The sequence below is a fragment of the Talpa europaea genome (genome assembly GCF_964194135.1).
Source record: "Talpa europaea genome assembly, chromosome: 7".
NCBI classification, from domain to species: domain Eukaryota; kingdom Metazoa; phylum Chordata; class Mammalia; order Eulipotyphla; family Talpidae; genus Talpa; species Talpa europaea.
The window spans coordinates 99,191,137-99,206,461 of record NC_140074.1 but is presented as its reverse complement, the minus strand read 5'-3'; positions in this window follow the sequence as shown (position 1 = coordinate 99,206,461).

Sequence of the window (15,325 nt, the reverse complement as noted above, 5' to 3'; positions counted from 1 at the left end):
CAGCATCAGGATGGATTTATATCCATTTCCCTCCAGCTTTGCGATGTTTCCCATTACTAGGTCTTGGGTTTGAAAAAATTTTTACGCCTCATGTTGAGGTTGAATTCTTTATGTTCTCTGACTACAAATTATCCAGTGGTAGAACCACCCTTGGCAGCTTCCTGAAGTTGGATGCCCTGTGATTTGTATGTCACACTGTCGTGTTTCTAACTCGCAATGACTGGACTGACTCAAAAAGTCATTTTCTCGATTTCTGCCTCTGTGAAGGAATGTGGCCTCTCTGCTGCTTTTCCAAGCTTTCTGGAAGCCTTGGCTGTGGCCTGTCTGGATCACGACCAGTGTGTGTGTGTGTCGTGGACATTTGAGGCTTGTTTTCCATTTGTGGAATCCCAAACTCGGCTTATTGCGCTGCATCGCCCTGATGAGAATATGGGATTCACGCAAGAACCCCAAATAAATGGTCAGAGTCCCTTGATGTCACTTGACTAGGATTACAAGGTCTTTCCCTGATATGCTAGTGAAATAAGGACATGCAGGTTGGAAATGGGGGGGTCTCTCCCCATCACATTTCTGGGTGCAGTCACCCCAACAAGAAGGGGCATCTAAAGGGAAAGGACACAAATCTGAATAGGGTCATTGTATCCGCGTCACATTGCGTCCCATCCCTCCCTGACTGCCCCATGGCATCCGCATCTCATCCTGCCCCATTGCGTCCTGCCCCATTGTGTGCTGCCCCACCATGTCCCATTCTGCCCCACCTAGCCACTTCCCACCCCTCCCCACCATGAGCCATCTGGTCAACCCACCTGAACGCCTGTGGGGCCCGGGTGGGCCAACTGGTCGACCTCAGCAGGGCGCAGCAGCAGCTGTGATCCCCCCTCCCCACCGGCAACCCAGTGAGGAGAGGGGCCCAGGGTCCAGGCGGCCTGGTGTCGATTCCACCAGGAACTGACACCAGGCTGCCTGGGCCTTAGGACTCGGGCCATGCACACACACACACACACACACACACCCAGGGGCGTCTCCTGAGATCCGGGAAGGAACAAAATACACCCCGAGCTGCAGCAGGGGAATGGGGGCATTCCTAGCCCACAGCCCCTGCCAGAGGGCCAGAGGGCTGGGGGACTGACTGAGGGCAAATAGTCACCACACCAGGGTGGAGCCTTGCCTCTTTGGCACCTGGGCTCAGTCTCTGAACTATGTCAGAACTCAGGCTCCCCTCCCACTGAGCAGGGCTACCCCTGGCTTAGGGGGCTACAGGGGTGAACAACCAACTCACAAGAACTGCGTGAGAGTGTCCCAACACAGACCTCAGCCACCGCATGCAGGTCTAGAGCACTCAGGGGACACACACAGCTTGGCCACAACACAAAGACAAATCCAGGGCCCACCTCCTGCAAAGTATAGTGGGACACCCCACCAATAGGGGGTGCAGCCAAAGACCCATCTGGGACATAGGCACAGGCAGCAACCCCCAACCACATGTTGCTGCTTCCAGTGGGGCATCAGGACATGGGGAGCACCAGGGAGTCAAGCCCCATCAACAGGAGCACATGAGGGGAGCAGGCCCCAAGCCACAGGGCAACTCCACAGAGGCCACAGGCAGGAGCTCAGATCCATGGAGTCCCCCTCCACAGAACACCTGCACCCCAGACATCCAGAGCCCCCCACTTCTTCCCAGCCCTGCTGCACCAGAGTCACAGCCCAGGGAACAGCCCCCACACCATGGGCTTGGGTGCAAGGCCTGGCCCCACTGCAGCTCAAGGCTCAGGGGAGCCAGTTATGCACATGCTTTTGTGCTTGAGAACACCATGTGGCCACAGGCTCCACCCCAGAGAGCACACCCCATTAGGAGGGGTGGTATAGGCTACAGCTCAGGCCCCAGCAGGTTGGGACTACAGGAGGCCCCTTGCCCCATTCCAGGCAAGAGCCAATGGCTCACTTTAGTCTTGACCAGGCCCCCCACACGTGGGCACATTTTAGGCACAACCCTCTGCACCTGCACCAGGTCTTGGGGAGCCTGCAGGTAACTCAGAGCCCTGCCCCGTAAGCACACACCCTCAGTGCTGCTCCAAGACCAAATTGCTCACCGCAGCCCCTGTGGCCTCTCAGAGCCGCCACCACACTTACTGCGGTGCTTGTTCCCCACTTGCCACAAGCCCATCTGCACCGGCACACTCTCACCCCATTGATGAGCAGAGGGAACCCCCACAGTGAGCACACAGGCACAGCAGAGCCAGCCCAGCCCACACCATTGGTTGGGGTTAGGGTTACCATAGTGAGTAAAAATGGCACACCTTGTAAGGTGCCATAAGAGATGCAAGGGCATGCAGAGGGGAGACACCACCCCTCAGAGCCTAGCACTGACAGATCAGGCCATGGCCCCTAGCCCCTAGCCCCCCTCTCAACATCCCTACCACAACTGCAATGGGGCTGAAGTTAAACACTCTTCCAGGAGCAGTCCAGTGAGGGTGGAACCACCCTGGGGTACACAGCACCTGGGGGCAGAGCCCCTGAGCTGGATGGGGGCAAGCCCAGGCATCAGCTCTCCATGTCCCCAGGTGTCCTCTCCTGGAGGCTACAGCAACACCAGCCCCACAGGCACAGCAAGGCTCCCACAGCCACCCCCAGGGATGGCCAGACTCTAAAGGCAGTTGGAGCCTCAAGCTGGCCCCAGCACCTCTGGGGCATTGCCTGTCATAGCCTCTCCCCCACTGTCTTGAGAACTGGAATCCCATTTCCAAGCTGCAGCACTCACAACAGGGAAGATGCCACCCCAGGGACCCTTGTACACAGGACTGAACCAGCACTTGGCACTACATCAGGGAAGAAGAATAGCCATCTGGGGCCTCAGAGCTTTCTCTTCCTATTTACCAAATAGCCCCCACACTGTTTGACAGCAGCATTGACTCATGCACACGTGCAGGGCTCAGCAAACAGCCAACTGCTTGGGCAACAGCCTTTGGCAGTTCAGGCACCCCCACTGCCCACCCAAACTCTGGAAGGCTGCAAACCTCAGTGATGGGGGCACTGACCCATCAGGCAATAGTCATTATGAGCTGGGCCTCCACCTGCCCACCAGGGGCACCACCACTATGGGGCCCAGCAGGCACCAGCTCCTGGGGGCAAGCAGCAACATGTGGGAGATGGGTGTTATTGGTACCACCCAAGAACTCTGGGCCTGACACTTCCAGGCAATGGAGGGACAGCCAACCCCAGGCCCCCAATGGGCCTCCAATTACCACCTTGCTGGATCTACTGTAATATTATAGCCCCCATGGGGCTGTGGTGGCCTGGGCACTGCCCAGGGGCAGGCACTCCTGGAGCCCCACCAGTACCAGCTGCCCCTACAGGCCCACCAGGTCTCTTGCACACTGGAGCTGGCAACATGGGGCTCCCCTTTTCTCTGGCATCTCCTCTAGCAGCACTACACAAAGGCTGCCCTCTAGCCCCAAAATAGCCCCATGGGCCCAGGTGGCTTCAAAGCACTAGCTCTTTCCAAAGTGAAGGCTCCAGGTAGTAGAACACCCCACTGAGGGAACCAGGCAATATTCACCAGCCACACACCAACAATGGGCAGCACAGCTGCTAGTAGCCACAGTTACCCACAGCTCTGAGGGCCAAGAAGACTGACCCCAAGCACAAGACTCACCTGGGGTCTCCCTAAAACTTGACTGCTTGGTAAGCAACAGCTGTAGAACACAAGGGCCCTTTCACTGCATCCCAGGTGGTAGTGGCCTTGGGAGGGAGCCCAGAGATCCTGGCAGTGTAAGCCAAAAGGCAGGTGCCTGGTGGCAGCCAGGAAAGCACAGAGAAGACCAAGACAAGAAAGGCCACAGGCCCTGAGAGCCCAACTCTGAGGCTGTATATACACAGCAGGGTCAGCTCATGACATTGGCAACTGCATGACTGACCATCCAGGAGGTGAAGACAAGCTCCCTAAGGAGCCACACGGCTGAGGTGTGTAGTTGTGGGCACTCAGTCAACCCCAACTTGGTCTGAGGCCAACACCACAGCAGGGGGGCCACAGGGACACAAGGCAAGGGCAGCACCACTGCTATAATGCTGTTTTCAGGGCATCAGAACAGCAAGGCACACTGGGGGTCAAGGCCCCATAGATAAGCAACTAGGAACACAGAAGAGGAACAAATCCTGAGCCTTTGTGGCACACAGAGGCATCTCCACAGAAAACATGCACTCACCAGGACAACTGCATTCTCCCAGCCCCAATGCTCCACAATCACAGCATGGGGACCAGCCGCCAACATTGGTGTTGGTGCATGGTCTGACCCAGTAGCAGCCTCAGGCCTGGGGGACTTTCTCTGCACATCTATTTGTGCTTGAGCCCACCTCGTGGGCACAGGGTTCCACATCCTACAGGGCACCCCCTTACAGGAAGAGCTGGTTCAGGCCACAGAGCTCACCATACCAGGTGGGGTACTGACAAGTATTATTCTAGTCTTGAAAGAAGGCTTCCAACCCCACTCAGTGCCCCACTCACCAGGTCCGGGTGTGGGGTGCATTGTGAGTCCAGGGTTTGCAGCCTGCATGAGGCACAACTGCCTTTAGGTCGTGGGGAGCATGCAGGAAACTCACAGCCCTGCGGGGCAACACCCTGCTCAGCTCAGCAGCACCAACTGCTCCAAAACGGGGATGCCTGTTGCTGACTCTGCGGTCCCTCAAGGTGAACTCCAGTTTTGCCACGGCGTTTGTTCTCCGCGCTGCCGGCCCGGCTCCCGGCTGTGGCTCTCCCCGAGGGCGGCTCCGGCCCGACCCCGCCGGAGACCCGTGTCTTGCGGCTCCGGGATCCGGACCCCGGACCCCGGACCCCGGACCCCGGCTTCAGCCCACAGCTCCGGCCGGGTTCGCGGCCCCCGGCCCCGGCCTTTCCGCGGGCTCCGGCCCGAAACTCGCAGCTCGCGGGTCTCGAGGTCAGGCCTCCTCCCCCCGCGACCCGGGCGCTCGGCCCCCCGCGACCATCCCCGCCCCAGGTTCTCTGCCGGCTCAGCCTCCCCGACCCCGCCCCCGGCTCAGGTTTCGCGACCCGGCCCCTTCGGCCCCCTCGGGCCCCCCGGGCCCCCCCTCACCCCGCTGCTCTCCCCGCCCCGGTTCCAGATACCCCAGGCTCGCGGCTCGCGGCCCCTGCCCCAGCTCAGGCGCGGCTCCCCAGCCGCAGCACTCGGCCCCCGGCCTCCGGCCCGACACCCGGGTCACGGACCCCGCTTGATTCGCGGCCCCCGACCCCGCGGCTCCTGCGGTAGACATGGGGTGAACAGCGGTGGCACTTCCGACCTCCAGCTACGGCGGTGGCAGGAGCGGGGCTGGACCCCGGTCGTCCCTCACACCCCCTGGGCACCACCCGGGCGCTGCCTCCCCCTGGAGCGGGACGCGACAGTCGGGCCAACAGAGATGCAGCCCCGGGCGGGGCAGCCGCTGCTTCCCCCGGGGACCCGCCCAGCAGATGTGCGCCCCGCGCTGGGCAGCGTCCCGCGGGCTGCGGGGGTCTCCGGGCAGCCTGGGGTCCCGGGTTCCGAGAGGCCTGTGTGTGTACCGCGCGTCCCGGGCGCCCCAGGCTCCGGGTGGGCTGCGGGGGTCCCGGGCGGGCTGGGCATCCCCGGGCGAGTGGGGGTCCCATGCGTGGGGTCCCGGCGGGCTGCGGGAGGAGGCTCGGACCCCGCGGGGAGCTGGCCTCCCGGAACCGCGCGCAGAGCGCCACAACCAAATCCGCCCCCTTCGCGGGGGGTGTGCGGACTGCAGGCGCCGTCTACGCGGCCGCCAGGGGGTGCCCACGGGCCCCCCCGCCTGCCCGGCTCCGCCTCGCGCGCGGCCCTGGCGGGTGAGGGTGGCCGCGCTCCCCAGGAGACTAGACCCGGCGCCCAAGGCGAGGCAGTGGGGTCGGCGCGCACCAGCACGAGCCACGCAAGGACGCGGGACACGACTCAATGGCCCTAGCCCTGGGAAGCGGGAGCGGAGGCGGCGGGGAGTCCCTTCCCTGTCGGCCGGAATTGGGGAGCGGATGTCTGGCGCCCGCCGGGGGCTGGGGGCGCAGGGGTTGCCCCGAGGTCAGGCCTCCTGCCGGGAGACCGCCGGCGGTGGCCTCGGGCCCTCCTCTGGGGACGGGGCCGCCCTCCGCGCCCGCCGGCGTCCGCTTGGCTCTGCTCGGCTGGGTGATGCCAGGACCCTCCTCTGACGCCGAGCCACGCAGCAGCGCGCACGGCCCTGGGGCGGCTCCGCGGCGGGGAGGCTCCTCTGGGCCCTCCCAGCGGGCTCAGGAGGACCTACTGAGTGCCAATGGCCGGGGGCAGGAAGGAAGCAGAACGCTTGGTTTCTGACTTGGAGGGCCCCCAGGGCTAGTGCTGTGGATGCTCACGGTGCATCCGTTCACCCCAGGACTCATTCTTCCTGAGAGCCCACTGTGTGCTAAAGCCTGGGTGACATCCAGAGTACAGGGGAGATTCAGACCCCACAATTCCTGACCTGCTGGGCACCAGGGCCAGGCCAGGCCTTTCCCCACTTACTCATTTCCCAGATGTTTTCTGAGGACCTACTGTGTGCTAGGGCCAGTGCAGGTGATGCCAGACCAGAAGCAAAAAGTCTGACAGTCCCTGGTTCCTTCGCAGAGCTAAGCTGAGCTGAGCAGAGAGGCCTCCCGGGTCTGGGCTCTCCTCCAGTTATACACCCGCAGATCCCTTGTGCTTAACTAATTTTCAGATAAATCATGTTTTTCAAACTTTTGGGGGTGGAACAAAGAAACCTGAGTATGGCTTGGACAAGGATATGAAGAGATTCAGTCTGTTGGGATGATGCTGTGGCTGTTTAGGAGATGATTTTGCTTAGACACGCAAGCAAAGGTATTTACCAGTGAAGCGAGATCAGATCTTATAATTTATTTCAAAATGAATTTGGAGGACCTCCCCGGTGGCGCAGCGTTTGAGCGCTGGGCTGCAAAGCTGCCCGCAGACTCTGCAGTGCCGGTTCCATCCCTGGCTGCAGGCTAGGGTCCCACATGGCGCGCAGACCTATCCTGCCGCCCGCTCCCCTCAGCAGTGTGCTTCGGTCCTTCTGCCTGCTCTGCTCCCCGCTCTGGCTCTGGTGAATTCTCTCACCCTCCCGCGCTTCTGACTGTACCCACTGCTTGTATAACATAAATAAATCTTTAAAAAAAAATTTGGAAACAGACATTTCCATGACCTATTTCAAAAGCAGTTATTTATTATAAAGCTTAGTAAACACTTGTTTTTCTTGGTGTTGTTTAAAATTTCAAAGGTGTTGGATTAGGGAATGCACCACGCTTTATACTTTTTGGTATAATTGGAAAATCTCGTTTTGTTTTTTTTTTTAACGTGGGATTTTTGTGTAGACTTGTTGTCCTAGCCACAGGGCAGTTCGTCAGTCGACGTTGTGCCCAGGCTGTGGGCACCTCGGGGTACCCCGCGTGTAGGGTGTAAGAGAATGAACGGAATCGCCAGGGGCCGCCCGTGTAGGGGCGTATTCAGGCAAATGAGTGAATATTCACAAGAACCCTCGCTTACCGGGAAACAGAACAGAGGCGGCCAGGGCACCACAGGCAATGGTGCCTGGGGGGGACCCTGGGAGAACTCTGGGGGGACTCGGTGCCTCTGGGGGGGACTTAGTACCTGGTGGGGGCTCGGTGCCCGGGGGAGGGGTGGCTGGTTATTTTTTTGCCTGCACAAGTTGCCCACCACGTGGACGAGACCTGTGAGATGATGCTGGGGGTCCTGCTATGATTATGGCTCCGAGGGAGGCCGCGGCGGAACTGCGCCCAGTGGGCCACGCGGTGCTCAGGCAGCGGAGCGCCCCGTGGGCGGCGGCTCCTGAAAGGGGGGGTCCTTTGGTGTGCGATGCCTCTGAGCCTGAAGGGCCGGGCCGGCCCCCAGTGCCTCCAGGGCTCCCTGACCCCGCGGCTGCGCTGTCTCCGCCCTCCAGCCCGTGGGAGGTGCGGCGCGGCCAGTCTCTCCCTGCAGAGTCCGGCGGGGCCGCGCAGCCCGTGCGTCCTGCTCCCGGCGGCTCCGCCGCAGTCTCGGTTCCAGACCTGCAGGGCAGAAAAGGGAAACCCGAGCCGGTGCCCTATGTCCGGGAGCAGCGGCTTCGTGGGGAGCTGGCGGAGCCGGGGCGCATGCAGGGTAGCTGGGGCCAGGCCGGGGCGGGGCTGCGAGGGGGGCGGGGATGGGGCCCAGGCCGGGCCGGGGCGGGGCTGCGAGGGGGGCGGGGATCCGGGCCCAGGCCGGGCCGGGGCGGGGCTGCGAGGGGGGCGGGGAGCTGGGAGCGGGGCCGGGCCGGGGCGGGGCGGCGCAGAGCAGCGGCGGCCGCACGGGCGAGTGTCAGATCGCGCAGGGGCTCGGTCGCGGGCTGGGTATGGGGGCCCCCTCGTGCTGGGGTCCCCGCGCCCTCGGGCTGCACCCCTCTCCTCCCGGAGGGGCGGCGGGTGGTGGGGAGATGACGGGCGGGCGGGCAGGGAGGGAAGGGGCCGGCGCGGCGGTCGCCCCTCCTCTGCACCGCGAGGGAGCAGACCGCACTCGGCTCAGCCACGCCCTCCCAGTCCGGGTCCCGCTCCGGGGGCTTTGGGCGGCCTCCGCCGGGCGCGGCGAGTTCCGGCCGCTTCTCCTGCGCCCCGAGACCCCCGTCCCGTCGCGGCGCGGGTGGGCTACGCGTCCAGGAGGCGCCTGCGCCCGGGAACTACAACTCCCAGAAGGCCGAGGAGGGCTGGGGGCGGGGCGTGCCCGCGGGGGCGGGGCCGGCGCGAGGACCGGAAGGCTGAGGCGCCGCCCCCAGGTCCCACAGCGGCCCTCGACGCCCTCGACCCGACAGGCGCGGCCCGCGCGCCCCAGCTGCGCCGTCCAGCCCTCGCCGGTCACCTCGCGGGTTCGGCCGATCCCCCACCGCTGGGACGAACGATTTCCTCGCAAAGGTCTGGGGCTCCCTAGTTCGAACACGGGTGACGATGACAGACCCGTGCCGCGCCCCTGACGCCCGCAGCCCCGCACGCTTGTCTCGCCGCCAGCGAGACCCCGAGGGGGCAGAACAGGGAGCACCGGGGTCTCCGGAGGAAGGAGCACCCAGGGGTGCCCGGGAACCGTCTCAGTGCACAGCGACCTCTGGCCCGCCGCCCCCTCCTTCCTGCGCCCAGCCGTGGGGTCTGTCCGAGGCGACGGGGCGGCGCCTGCAGGAACTGGCCCACGCGGGAGCGGGGCGTCTGCGCCCCGGGGGGCGGCCAGCTCCCGGGAGCCCGCGGGGCGGGCTCTAACCTGGGACCAGCCCCAGTGTCGCCCGCGGGCCTTCCACTGACGGGACGAGCCCACCGGCAGGCTGGGGGCGCCACTCGGAGACGGACTGACGGACACGAGCGCAGCCGCCGCCGCCTGCCCAGACGGAGTCCGGCTGGAGCCTGAGCAAGTACGCGGGAACCCCCAGGCTCAGGAGGGCGGGCAGGAGGGGGCGAGGAGGGCAGGGAAGGGCTGCGGGCGCGAGCCCCGCTTCCGGCACAGTCGCCAAGTCATCTTGGGGGGCGGAGGGGCGCGAGGGGCCCAGATGCGCCAAGGGCGGGCGGGTCAGGCTCCCGGGCCGAGCTGGCGCTGTGTCCGGGACGAAGGCGCAGCCGCGCCCTCAGCCCAGCTTTCCCGGGCCAAAGGGGCTGGGGGCTCGTTGGCCCCCGAGCCCGGAAGGCAGGGGAGCCCCTCCCCGGAACCCCGCCTGGCGCAGGGTCCTGGACGCCGAGCGCCGCGCTGGGCAGGACGTGCTCCCCGGACCCGGCTCCGTGGGCGCTAACGGGCCGCGACCCTCCAAGACCGGCGCCCGCCCGCGGCCTCCCCAGGCCAGGCCCGCGGCTGTCGCGGAGACAGGGCGTCGGAGCGCGAGCTCTAGGAAAGGGAAGCGGAGTGTTCGAGCCCCGAGACAGACTCCGGGCGGAGCGCACAGAGGCGGCCGCGGGGAGGCGGGTGGGAGCAGCAGCGTTTAGGGCCGCGCGGGAGGAGACGGCGGCGGCTTTCGCGGCTTTCGCGGCCTCCGCTCGGCCCCCCTCCCCCGTCACGCGGCACAGTCCCCTGCGCCCCTGGGCAGCCGCTAGGACGGGGCTGGGGGGAGGCTGCGGGGGGGTCGCGGGGGCATCGAGGGTCGCGGGGGGGGGGGGGCCGCTCCGCCAAACTTTCCTTCGGACTTCAACGGCCGAGCCGCTGACCCGCAGCCCCCCAGCCCGCTCTCCTGCCGACGGGGTGTGGATCCCCAGGGGGCCTGGAGCCGCGAGAGGCCATGGGGAGGCCCCGTTACTGCGGCTCTCCCGCCCTCCCGGTGCGGCTCTCCCGTGGGCTCCGGCGCGGAGGCTGAGGCGGAGGCGGAGACGCGGGCAGGGCCGGCCCGGAGGGACCCCCGAGGCCAGCAGGTGCAGGTGACCCCTTGGACTCATGTCCTGCTGGGGGGGGGGAGGTGAGCGCCTGAACCCCGCCTCTGTGTGGCCCCCACATGGAAGGAACCAGCGCCAGGTGTGCAGCTGGGAGCAGGAGACACGAGAGAGGTTGCGGGAGGGGGGGACCCAGCCACATCCCCCAGCCACCCCCCACGTCCTCCCAGCTACCCCCCACGTCCCCCCAGCCACCCCCCGCGTCCCCCCTTCTCCCCATCTTCCCTCGCCGGCGGCTTCCCCCAGACCCACAGGCCCCCCAGCGCGCCCCTCTCCCCTCCTGGGCAGCGCAGGCCCTGGACCGGGAGACTCAGGAGGTGGAGGAGCCCGCGGGCACGGGGCCGGGTCAGGAGAGGAGGCGGCTTCCCGGCCGGCGGTGCTCACGGTGTCTTTCGAGGAGACGGCGGAGCGGGCGGGGCTGCTGCTTCCTTCTGGGGTGTGGATTCTCTGGCGGGGGCCACGGCGGGGGAGGGTGGGGCCGGGCCGGGGCGTGCGCTGGGGCCGCGGGCCGGCGGGGAAGGGCTGGACGCGGACCCCGGGCTCTGGGGCTCATGTTGGGCCCGGAGGGGCACCGGGGTGGGCCCGTCCCTGAGCCTGACCCCCGCGGCTGCGGGCTCGCGCCCGACTCCTGGGGCCCTGAGAGCGCCCCCGGGTTGGGCTCCCCTCTGTCCCGCGGGCTGTTTTCACTCCCGTGTAGTTCCGGGTGCAAGTTGTGAACTTTCCAGGCTGAACCCCCTCCGCCCCAGGCCCAGCAGCAGAAGGGCAGAGCTGGTGCCCGGGTGCGCAGCTGGTGGGGAGGGGGTCCCACTTCACCCCAGTGTGAGGGAGGCGGGAGAGCAGGTGCCCCCAAGAGTATCAGGGTATTGCAGGGGGCGCCTCCTTGGCCCACTGACCCCAAGTGCTGTTCAAGGGTCCGTGCATTTGGGGAGCGTCTCCCCTTCTCCCCCTGTCGGGTGTTTGGCCTGCAGAGTCCCATCTCCTGTAATCACCCCCTGTCAGGGAGTCCCTGAGGGCAGCGGGCTCCCCTTTAGCTTAATCCGCCAAAGAAAGGGCTGGAGAAACAGCTGCTCCGGAGGCCACAGGGTTCTGCGCGTCCTGGAGGGGGCGTAGGGGAGCAGGGCGGAGCCACTAAGGCAGTCACAGGCCTGGAGGACCCCCTGGCATCTGCACCTTCACCCAAGACCCACCAGCCCCATGTTTCAAGGCCCTCCCTGCACACTTCACCCCTGCTCTGCTCCTCCCCCCCTCCTCCCTGCTCCCCTCACTGCACCCCCAAGGCCTTCCCTGTCCCCTGCTCTTTTTCTTTCCCTGTCCCCAATGTCATGAACTGAAAGAGCAGCTGATTTGCGGGCCACACTTCCAAGTGGGCACCCTCCTATCTTTGGAAATCTCAGCTGGCATGGTTCTTCTTCCCAACAGTGCAGACAACTCGCTGACTTTATGACTTTGGGGGCCTGGGGGCCTTGGCAGAGATGATGGCGGGTACCTGAGGCTGCTGGTATCCAAGACTCAGCACTGACCCGGAGCACAGCATCGCCCTCCTCTCTGGGGGCTCTGCCCTGTACACCCCCCCACCAAGGTGTGTCAATTACTGTTTTCCTGCCCTCTCCTTTCTTCTGGTGAATTCCCAGTAGCTCTGTGAGTGCTCCCTGAGTCCAGAGCTGCCCCATGTTTGATTTCAGATCCCGTCAGGGCGGAGCCTCTCCCTGGGAGCAGAGACCTTGGCGCAGGGGAGCGGCTCCCTTTGGCAGAAGCTGCACAGCCGCGGGGCAGCAAGTCCAAGAACCCGTGGGTTCTTATGGGGTCACGCTGGGTAAGAGTGGGAATGGGAACCAGGCCTGATTCCTGGGGTGCAGCATCAGATCACTGGGAATGGACACAGAGTGCTTCCCAAAGCAGGGCGGCAGGAGATCGGTATAATTGTTGTGATCTTTATAAAAACCGTTTCCTAAGAGAAATGCCCTGTACCTTCAGCTGGTGTCATTTCTCTTTTGCCTGAAAATACTCATATAATCGATTCCATGAGGTATTTTCTGTTTCAGGCTAATGAACAGTGCCCCTGATGTTGACGCAGCTCAGGGTGACCAGGAAGCTCGGGTAAGTCATACTCACATGTGAGAGCTTTGATTACAACGCATGAATGAAAAATGAATCCATGTTAATAAAAACCATGATCGATGTTGTCATCGCCTCTGAAGAGCATCTCATTCGTGGCTCTGCCACACAAGTATCTTCTCATTTTGAGAGAAATACTTTATCCCAAAACTGCAATGAAATAAAATAAATTGCATACAGGTAATAAGTCCCCCCTGACATGTTACTTTTTCGTATTATGGAACATTCATAAAACAGAGCATTAAAAAAAACCCCACCTTAGTGTTATTTTTCTACAAAGACACATTAGATGTGTTTGGGAAAGATGAAGAAAGAATATTCCGGAGGTAAATCCTGTTTATCATGTTATAGATGACACGTTGTTATAATAAGGCCACTGTGGAGCTAACACAAAAGTTCACGTGAGTGTTTTAATGCCCCCTTCTTTCCTACTGCCTGTGGGGTCTCCACTGAATGGACCAGGGTTTGAGCTCTAGGTGAGACAGAAAGTGAAAGCTACAGTTGAACTAACAACTATGATCTTTTCCAGGACACTGGATTTATACTGACCCATGACAGCTTGAGCTGGACACAGGAATTCCATTCTATTCTGTTCTATTTCTTTTTTTAAAGGCAAGGAACTAGTCACAGGGAGAAGCATTCAGCCATACAAAATTTTGTTTTATGAAATATCATGGCTCCATTCATTTTTTGTCCTGCTCCTCCCATAGGTGTAGACAACTTTCAGGACTCTTGTATTAGGAAGCTGGAAGGGCCCAGATTTTGAAGTAGTGTCTTGTTTTCACTGCCTTATTTTTAATTAAAGCTATATACAGCTGTGGATTCAACAGAATAAATTTCTAAATTTAAAAGTGAAGAAAAAGGGCAAAGGATGGTTATTTGGGTTTAATAGCTAGCCGGAGCACAAGTTCAGGCTAGAAACCCAAACCCCCTCACTAAAAAAAAAAATGAGGTGACTTTGACATTAACTCCCAGCACTGTTGCTCTGCCCTCACCTGCGTGACTAGCCATGTTTCATCCTAAAATGTTTTTCTGTAACCACATGGAATTCTTAAGACTTTTTAAAAATTACTTTTCCCCTGCCAAGGAGCAAGGAGGTCATTTTACCAATGGAGTTTTCATCAGCTTCTGTTACTGGCCCTGATAATGATAGGGAGTTGTGTATATTATAGAAAATGTGAAGAGTAGAATATAATAGGATGAACAGTATCAAAAAGTACTCTTCTGACTTAGCACGTTTCCTTCCTAGTTTTTTCCCCAGTATTTGCAATTGTGAAATAGAATGCCTGTGTAGAAGGTGGGCAGTAGCGTGAGAATTATAAAATGAGTTTCCATTAAGTAGGTCAAGGAATGCAAAGTCACATCATATGATCTTTGTCCATAAGCAAGTCCCTATATGGCTGTCATTAAGTTTTTTCTTTGCTCTTCACTACATAGCGTAGGTATGTATCACTGCATGTATCATTAAAATGTGATTTTAATTTTGTGTGATGCTTAACATTTAAATTAATCATGTTGTTTCCGGCTCAGATGTCAGTTAACAGTATGAAGGCAAGACTAGTACACATTTGCAGCTAGACTTTATTCTCACTGCTGTATAACAGTCCACTCGATGCTGTTGTTTACATTGTGTTCTACTCATGTAAGGGGTAAGGAGAGGATGTTTCATTAATATTTTCCTTCTGTGGTGGAATGACATCATTGCTAGAATTTTCCCCTTTCAACATTTAACACTAATATAAGTACTTTTCATGTCATTAAAAACTATTTAGTGTTATTGTATCTAGTTTTTACTTTTATTTTTGTATATATTGGGGGGTTTTATTTAGATAGTTTCAAATCATTTTACTGTAAATAAAGTGTTAGTGAACATTTTTACACATAAAGATTTTTTATCTGAATTTGAAAACATTTCCTTAGGTCATTTCCAAAAATAAAATTACTATTTCCATTGAAAATGTAAGTATTTTAGGGCCTCCCTGGTGGCACAGCAGGTGGAGCGCAGCGCTGTGAAGCTGTCCGCAGCCTCTAGAGCGCCGGTTCGATCCCCACCAGCCTCAGAGCAACCCACATGGTGAGCAGACCTCTCCTGTCTCCCCTGCTGCTCCCCTCAGCAGTGTGTTTCGTCAGTCTGCCTGTTCCGTTCCCCGCTGGCTCTGGTGAATCCCCTCACCCTCTCGTGCATCTGGCCAGTTCCCCGGCTGTTATATAAATAAATAAATCGTTTTATAAAAAAAGAAAATGTAAGTATTTTGAATTCAAAGTACTCTGCAGAGGGGTTGTGAACTTATTTCTCAGGAATAGTGAGAACAGATTTCCTCTCCTGCCGTCATTTGTTCTGTCCCGCTTTCCTGGTCAAGCCTCCCGCCCTCCCCCAGCGTCGGGGCGCGGTCCTCACTTGTCTCAGCTCCCGCTGTTGCCGCTTTCAGGCCTCCAGCAGGTCCTTTAACAGCCCTTTGCTGTATCGGCCCTTTAAGTGCGCCCTCGGCAGTTACGTCATCACTCTGAGACTCCCAGGATGCACCAGGTGGAAAGTGAGAGGCCGCGTCAAGAGCGGCTCCCAGAGGCAAATTAAAGGAGCGAAACGAACGCATGTCGCCGCCTGGTGGACCGGGGTGGTATCGTGGGAAAATCGAGGCCAAAACCGCGAGGAGGACCGGAAGTGCCGTGCCATGAGCGGCTCCTTGGGGGGGGGGGACAAAATAAAAGGGCAAGACGAGCGAGTGTCGTCGCCTTGTGGACCGGGGTGGTACCGTGGGAAAATCGCGGCCAAAACCGCGAGGGGGACCGGAAGTG